The sequence below is a fragment of the Tyto alba genome, unplaced genomic scaffold (assembly GCF_018691265.1).
Source record: "Tyto alba isolate M040663 unplaced genomic scaffold, T.alba_DEE_v4.0 Super-Scaffold_5, whole genome shotgun sequence".
Taxonomy (NCBI): Eukaryota; Metazoa; Chordata; class Aves; order Strigiformes; family Tytonidae; genus Tyto; species Tyto alba.
The window spans coordinates 11,153,559-11,162,055 of NW_024881326.1; positions in this window are offsets into that span (position 1 = coordinate 11,153,559).

The window sequence follows — 8,497 nt, forward strand, 5'->3', positions numbered from 1 at the left end:
CCTGCATCCTGTGGAGGATCCCACATCAAAGCAGGCAGCTGCGTTTAAAGGAGGCCGGGACTCTGACGCAAGAAGAAACCCCCACTGTTGTGGTTCAGCACTGGGAGGACTGCAACACGCAGTGGTGACCCATGCTGGAGCAGCATGGGAATGGTGCGTTTTTTGGGAAGGACTCACACAGAAGAAAGTTCACGGATGATTGTCTCTTATTAGAGGGAGCCACATGGAGCAGGGGAAGAATGTGCGGTGTTCCCCACCACCTTCCAAGAAGGAACAGTGGACTGACTGTAACCCCCATCCCCTGCCACTGCGCTGCTGGTGGGGAGGAGGTAGAGAGATTGGGAGCAGAGCTGAGCCTATGAAAAAGGGAAGGGCAGTGGGAGGTGGTTTTGGGATGTGGTAATGCTTCTCACTGTCCCACCTTGTCTGTTAAGTGTTGTTTCTGTTAGTATTTGAATTAAAGTGATGTTCTTTTTCTTCCCCTAATGAGCCTCTTTTGCCCATGACCATAATGTGTGAGTCATCCCTCCCTGTCCTTATCCCAATTCCCAAGCCTTTTTGCTTCACTTTCTCCTTCCCAGCACTTGGGGGAGAGTGGTGAGTGAATGGCTGCATGGTGCTCAGTTGCCCTCTGGGCTTAAACCACGACAATATTCTTGACACTTCAGAAATCTGACTTTGAACAATCTTCTCACCCTCCTCCTCAGACATCAGATAGACAGTGACATGAAAAATTTGGATCTAAGACCTACCAAGTGCCATCAAAGCCCAATGTATTTCTTTGTAGCGATTTTTTTTATTCTTAATGAAAAAAATTGGGTAACAGAAGTCTTGTTTTCTGTGCATATGTGCACACAAAATATGCACAGACAATACATTGGCCAGCTTGGATATCTGTGCATCCATAATACTGTCAGTCCACAGAACAGACAGTCAGTTGATTAGTATGACAGGAATGATGTATGTTAATGCTGTATGGATGTAGTTATGACACAGATAGATAACCATAATCACTAGCTGACAATAGACTCTCATCAAATTCTGTAGTGTAAATAATGCCTACTGAAATTCTCCCATTTTTAATTAAAGGGAAGGCAATCATTCATTATAGATTTTAGGAAGGTAATTTTATATGTAGATGACATATTTAATGAAACATTAATTTATTCTGCCTAACTGAAACAATGCTACCAACATATAAGAAAGATGTGCTAGCTAAATCTAAGAGAAAAGCTGTGCTTTGCATTTAAGTGGAGTGAAGAAAATAAATCCCTCTTACTGTGAACCAAATCTCATTAAGACTTATTAAACTGTTTACATTTGGAAACTAAATAGATAATTTATACATATTCATATAGCTCATAGTATGGATGCATCACTGTACCAATGAGACAAAGTAAATGGCACAAAGGCCTAAAGAACCTTCTTCACATGCATCCATTATCCACTTTGGCAACTTTAACTGTTCATAGATGTATACTGCTGGTAACCTTTTAATTAGCATAAATATAACGTAGATACCTGAGAAACATCTGTGCTCATGAATCATAGAATCATTTACTTTGGAAAAGACCCTTACAGTCATTGAGTCCAACCATAAATCTAACACTGCCAAGTCCACCACTAAACCATGAACCTAATTTCCACATCTACAGGTCTTTTCTCAACCACTTCCTTGGGAAACCTGTTCCAGTGCTTGATAACCCTCTTGGTGCAGAATTTTTTTGTAATATCTAATCTAAATTTCCCCTGGTGCAACTTGATGCCATTTCCTCTTGTCCTATCACTTGCTACTTGATAAAAGAAACCAACACTCACCTCACTACAACCTCCTTTCAAGTATGAAAATCTCTTCTCTGTAAGTCTTCTATAAAACTTCTATGAGATGTTTACAGTGCAGCACACACAGACAAAAAAAAAAAAAAAAGTTGGCTTTTTAACATCTTGTCTTTCATAAATTAGAGATTTAATCACATACTTAATTTGAAACCAGGTTTAACATTGAATGCATTCAACATCTAAACAGTAATCTCTGATTTTTTCTCCCAGATAAAGCTTCAGTAGCTACTAAGATATTCCAGTTATACCTGCTTTCCATCCCAAGCACATATAATTTTTCTCAATCACCTATTAGAATTTTGATGCAGATTACCTAGGATTTGCCAAAAATTTGAAGATTAACCCTGTTACTACAGTCTCTGCATTACTTCTGTAAGGAAAGGGGAACTTAGCACCACAGTTCTCAACAAGAAGTTTTACTTCATTTGTGATTTGACTAGAAAACTTGATTCAACCAATCCCTGCCCCCTCCGTTTTTAAAAAAATTATTGCAAATAACAGATTAGCCAGAAGGAAAATGTATGTGTCATTTAAGGAAATCATGCTGGTAATGCACATAATATAAAAGATTCTGCAACATCTAGTTTCTCCTTTCAGTTTTAAGTGTAATGTATTGGTTTCAGAACTGCCTATAACATTGGTAGGTTATTTTAAAATTATTTTCAAGTGTTGTATGTTGCAAACATAAATTGTTGTCCTTTGTCAGTGAAACTTTGTATTGCTAGCTAGTAAAGCAAGACTTAAATGAAGTAGTTCAAACAACCATCCTTCACTTCCTAAATCAAAAAAATATCTAATTGACTGTTTATTGTGTTTGCAGACCAAGATTCAATTGTTGATAATAATGAAGAAAAAAAAAATCAGAATTATCTTAAAACCTAGTAGCTTTAATGTGATTTGGAGTTTCTTGCAATCTCTTCAGGCACTGCATCTTGACTTGTAAGGAGCTGATATTTTACTCACTGCTTCATCAGAAGTAAATATTCCTGTGCATGCTCTTCCACTTTTAAATATTTATACATATGTTTCTTCTCTACAAACTTGGAATATTTCTATCAATGACAGCAGTGAGACTACTGACATATGGTGAGAGAACAGATGCCTATTTTTTTAAACTCAAGGTATAAGCTAGTCAACAAGTTTTAGTTATAAATTATTTACAAGTTTATTACTAACAGCCATTACTCTACCACATCTTCCTGAGAATATATTCACATACCCTATAAGCTCCAAAAGGACACTTGCCATAACCCTCATGCTGTGAATAATACAGAGGATTTATTGTCTCCGTGAATTCCCAGATGAATAGTAGGCCAGTGACATGTGAAGAGATCATTACTTTGTGCCCTTCTGTTCCTTTAGATCAGAAACTGTCAAAAAGAGTATACTTCTTTCACAGTCTTATGCGTGACACTGTAGAAATGCGGAGGGTACTAGATTTCCACTGACCTGCCGATCCATTGAAAGACTATCATCTACTGTAATTCTGTTTCACGCAACAGTTGTGGGGTTCTAAGAATCCCACAGAAAAGTTTGGCTTTTTATGTACTACTCAAATCCCTGTGCTGTGGTTAGCGGCGAATAGAAAAAGCCCTATCCATCCTTGTATTGTGGCAGAGGAGATAATCAGATATACCTTCATATTGTCCTTTCCAGAGATAATGTTGGAGCTATTAATAGCTACATTTTATGATCCATATTTCAAAAACATCCTCTCAAAAGCAAACATTCAAGCATGACCTTTAATTCTCCTTATATCAGCAGCAAAGGACCTTTCCAGAAATATCTAGCCCAATGGCACTCATTTTGTATTAGTCAAGCTCATTGAAGCTTCTTGAACACGTCTGGAGGGTCCTTAAATAAATTTTTTGACACTATTGATGGAACCTTTCTGACAGCTTATTAGGCAAATGGCAGAGAATTCATGATCTTTTCCAAACATGCCTAGAGACTCGTGTTCATCAGAGTTCAGTGCTAACTAACAGATTGCTGCAGCAATAATTAAAATGTAAAGTGATTCTAAGCACACAACATTTGATAAATCAAATGCAGCAACTGATTAAAAAAAATTGTTTCAATTGTAATAATACTTTACCAAAAGAGAGTATTATGTTTGCACTTAATGAAAATGAGGAACAATTTTATATCACAGAGTATCTAAAAGTCAAGTGGAAAAAGACCATTTTAAACAAGTGACAGCATATGAAAGAGACTCCTTGTTGTGATGAAGAGATTATTAAGACACATTTTTTATGCAAACTGCCACTATCTCTGGATGGAATTTCTAATGAAGCACACATTATACCCATCTGATAATATTATTGTTGTTAAAAGTGTTTAAATGAAAACGCAAAGTATGGTAATAATTACAATGCTTCATAGGGAATTGATTTCCAAATCTTAAATTGAGGCCAAAGGCCAACAACATTCCCATTAATAGCAAAAACTTCTCCTGATATTATTTCAGTATAACCTATAGCTGTACATTTCATGTCCAATATAAGCAGAGGGTGTAATTTCACTATATATTAACTTAGATTGAGGTGGTTGTTTGTAGATGTTTGTAGTCCCAGAGAGGTTGAAGAAGCAAAGAGAATACCAACAAAGAATTTTCAGGAAAGTTTTATATATTGTAGAATAGGGTAATGTAATTATTATTGAGAGCAATAACAAATTCATGCTCACACCTCGACTACCATGCTGAGTCGCATTCCCCAAATCACATACTGTGAGACTAATATGGCAACAGTGAATAATAGCGTAAAACTCTGTATGGGTACTTTTTAATAACATAAATATCAAGAGCACTTACATTAAAAAAAATAACCTATATAAAATATAGAAACAGGCATAATAGAGAATAAAATTATGAGCAATAAACAAAAATATTGGAAAATTCTCTTCAGGTGCTCTGTAAAAATGCATAGAAACATCTGACTCACAGACTACATTTAAAACAACATGAACCTAAAATCTGTCTCATTCACCAACTTATCCATTGAGGAAATACATGGATATGACTAATTCTTGCAAAGTGCAAGAACTATTAAGAAAGCAAATACATCATTACAAACTCTCACTTTTGTTAAAATATGTGCAAAAATATGCCACATATTTTTGAACACCTAAAACTCTGTTTCTAGCATAAGAATAAGTTATCATTTATGAAGAATAAGTTATCATTTATGATCTTCCTTCATGGTTTCTGTTTCTTTTCTCCTCCTCCAACAACAGAGGAGACTAACAAGCTTGGTGCTGTCAAGCAAGCAGCAGAATTTAGTCACTTTCTGCACCAGTGGCTCCCTCTCTAGAGGACTCAATGAATTAGGCACTCACCAGCTCACAAATATGAAGATACAGAGGGTGACCAATGATGCATCACCTAAAGGCTTGCAGCAGCATTTATTAGCAGCTGATGGTGAGAACAGTTTTGCCTTGACACAGTAGTAATGAACTCGACAGGATTAGATTTCTGTGTGTCTCCTGTGCAAAGCTTCACAGCCAAACTTCTCTCTCATATGTACGTGTCATTGAACACAATGTAAACTACATTTTCCCTTCCAAAAGCTCGTGATACTGCAACTTTCAGGTAGAAAGATGCTCTTATATAGCTAATGCATGGCACAAACGCCAGCTGCTCAGCAGTACATGCTTCAATTAACTAGCAAAATCCGTATTCTTAGTCTTACATCCAGTGAACAAGCTGGCAAAGAAATTATGTCTGATTTAAGGGCCTCACTCTCTCAGAATTGACGGCTTGAAACACATTGATCCTCAGACTTTTAAGCACATACTTAACTTTCAATGTGTCATTAAAATACATCAACTTCAATGGGACATAACCAAGGCTGTAGCCAGGAAAACTGCCTTGCTGCTATACATCTCTAAGTGAACAGAGGGAATCAGTCCTGAAAGTGATAAGTGAAACTCACCAGCATAAACACAACACAAACTGCATTCATAACTATACTCTCTAGCTGTTAACTCCCTTGTTAACCGGCTTGTATAAACAAGATGAGGGAGAAGTGTCTGGTCCCAGGACAAAATTTGTAAATCAAAATTTCTGCATGGAGAAAAACGGGATTGAGAAAAATTATGACTGACTCTCAGCACCTAAATGAGCGACTGGTATTCTGTCCCAGCCCTAACTACTGTCTGTGTCTTTCATAGACAGGTAATACCTGCTGTTTGTGTTATATTTAAAAACAGAAGAACAAATCTTTCTCTTAAAAAGTAAACCAAAAATAACTCTCTTATTTTTCTGGTAGACAGTGTTAAAATTCTCTCCTCAGTCTGCCTTCCCTCCTTTTTAAGATCTCCCATGGAAATGCAAACCCATGTATAACTGCGGATTCTGAAAATACGCTCCACTGGGTGTTTAACCATCCTACCTGTGCAGCCCTGACATTGTGTAACTCATCAGCATATTCTTCCAGCACTGAACTCAGTGACATTCCTCAGCTCAGCAAATATTTTAGTTTTCACCAGTGCCAGAAAAAAGGTGAACATGACAAGAAATTGAAAAGTTTTTCAATATAAGTAGCTTTTTTTCTCCCACCTGTTTCCTTGTATTTTTTTTCCATGGATTACATAATCTGGAGACAAAGTTTTATATCCCTGTAGCTAAACATTTCTGCATTTATTTTTCTGAAGAGATCTTGTCAGGTTCTCATACTAGATTTGCTGGATTTGTATTTACATTAAACTTTGTGAATGTGAGGAAAAATTGAAACCTGTTTTTGAGATGTTAGATTTCTTTTAATTCCTATATTGTCCTTCTTTAGGGCTTTCGTATTTTCACATAGCATAGAGAGTGGCTAAGAGGATAAAATTCCATTCAGGCAGATGACGATGGAGTATGGCTGATAAGCTGCACAACAATGAATTTGCTGTATCTTCCCTACAAATCTCCCCCTTTTGCCACACTGATCTCAGAGGCTCTTCTTGCATTGCTCACATTAACCCATGACTTTCTTTTCTGACACATTTTACTTGGATTCTCCTTTTGGTGAATCACAGGGATGGGAGGGCAGTCAGGACTCAGATTCATATCCATTTGTTTTACCTATCATCAGAGAAAGTTCTCCATTACTATGAAAAGGTTTGCTAGGAACTCAGGTGTGCAAAACAAGAGGGAAACAGAATTCCGGTGCATGCCACTGAGAAAGAGTATTCAGTTCTGGGAGAAACTGGATGGATTTGAGGGAAAGGCTGGATAATAAAGAGAGTGACCATGTATAACTATAGTTCATGACCGCTGCCAGGGGCACAACTGAGGACTTGGATATCCTCATGCATTCCACATATTTGGGACCACAAGCCTTCCTGAAACTACTTCATACCAGATCCCAAAACAGCACAGTGGCTTAGGATCTCTGCTTCTGTGCCTTTATAAGCATAAAGGCCTGGCCAGGAGGAAAGCTATACTTAACTCAGAACTCTAAAGAAAGTTATATTTTGAAATAATAAAAGCCTAATTCCCTAGCCTTTCTTTGTCGTTCAGCTCCTCAGCATTATCGCACAAATGGAAATAAATTAGGCCAGGGATATGGCATTCATTCACTCTTTTTATGTATTAAAAAAAAAAAAAAAAAAAAAAAAAAAGAGAAGGCTGAACTTTCTCTTCTAAAACCTTTAGATTCTTGGTGCTCTGCCTTCATCACTCACAACAGGACACAAAAAATGGCTGAAACATGGTATACTACTAGATAATTCCTTGCTGGTACAGAGTATCAGTTCTTGCTCTATAGAGCAATTCCTAGATGTATCTAACCTTGGTTTAGGGTGACAGCTAGAGCAGAGAATCCAGTAAACTGTGTTATAGAGTACATAACCCTTAGAGCTGCAAATGCTCTCATTCCTTTTCCTTCCTTCTTTTATTTTTAAAAAGTTCATGGGAACATTTATTCCAGCCTCTGAACATAATCACTGAGTTTTATAAAGAACAAGATTCCCACAAGGCCTCATAAAAGTTATTCTTGGCGTTACAGCTCTACTTCAAAGGGGAAAAAAAGCCATTTTACAATAACCTTGCTGTCATAGAGTGCTTACAGCCAGGGTGTTCACTGGGAATAATCCATAATGAAAAGGAACCCTTTGGGACTATCTGTCCAATTGATATGAGTAAAACAAAGCAGAAAATAAAGTGTTGGATTCTTAGCTGTACATTAAGCTACTGATACCCACAGTGTCAAAAATAAAGCAAGGAATAAAAAGGTAAGCTAATTAGATAGCAATATCTGAAGCGCTGCTCTTTGTGGGCTTTATTTTGCTTTACATTACATCCTTTAGTTCCAATTTCTTCTTTTTTTTTTTTAAAAAAAAAAAAAAAAACATTTTAGCTCAAGCTACCAATCCTTCCAATGCACTCTGAACAACTTTGCACTAATACAGGTCCTTTGAACTCCACATGGACTAGAATTTGGCACATGCAAATGCTGGAGGGGGGAGGGGTACCATAAACACTGAAGTGACGGGGCACAAATTCTAACCCTCTCAAACTTAATGGCTGTTGTACTCCTGAAGAGAAATATCATGTTATTTTACTTAGATTTTGTGCTTTTTAAAAGAAGGTACATATCTAAAGACCTGGCTGGTTAAGATACAAATTTTCATAAACCAAATCCATAGAGGATACAAAGGAAAAAAAATAAAGTAA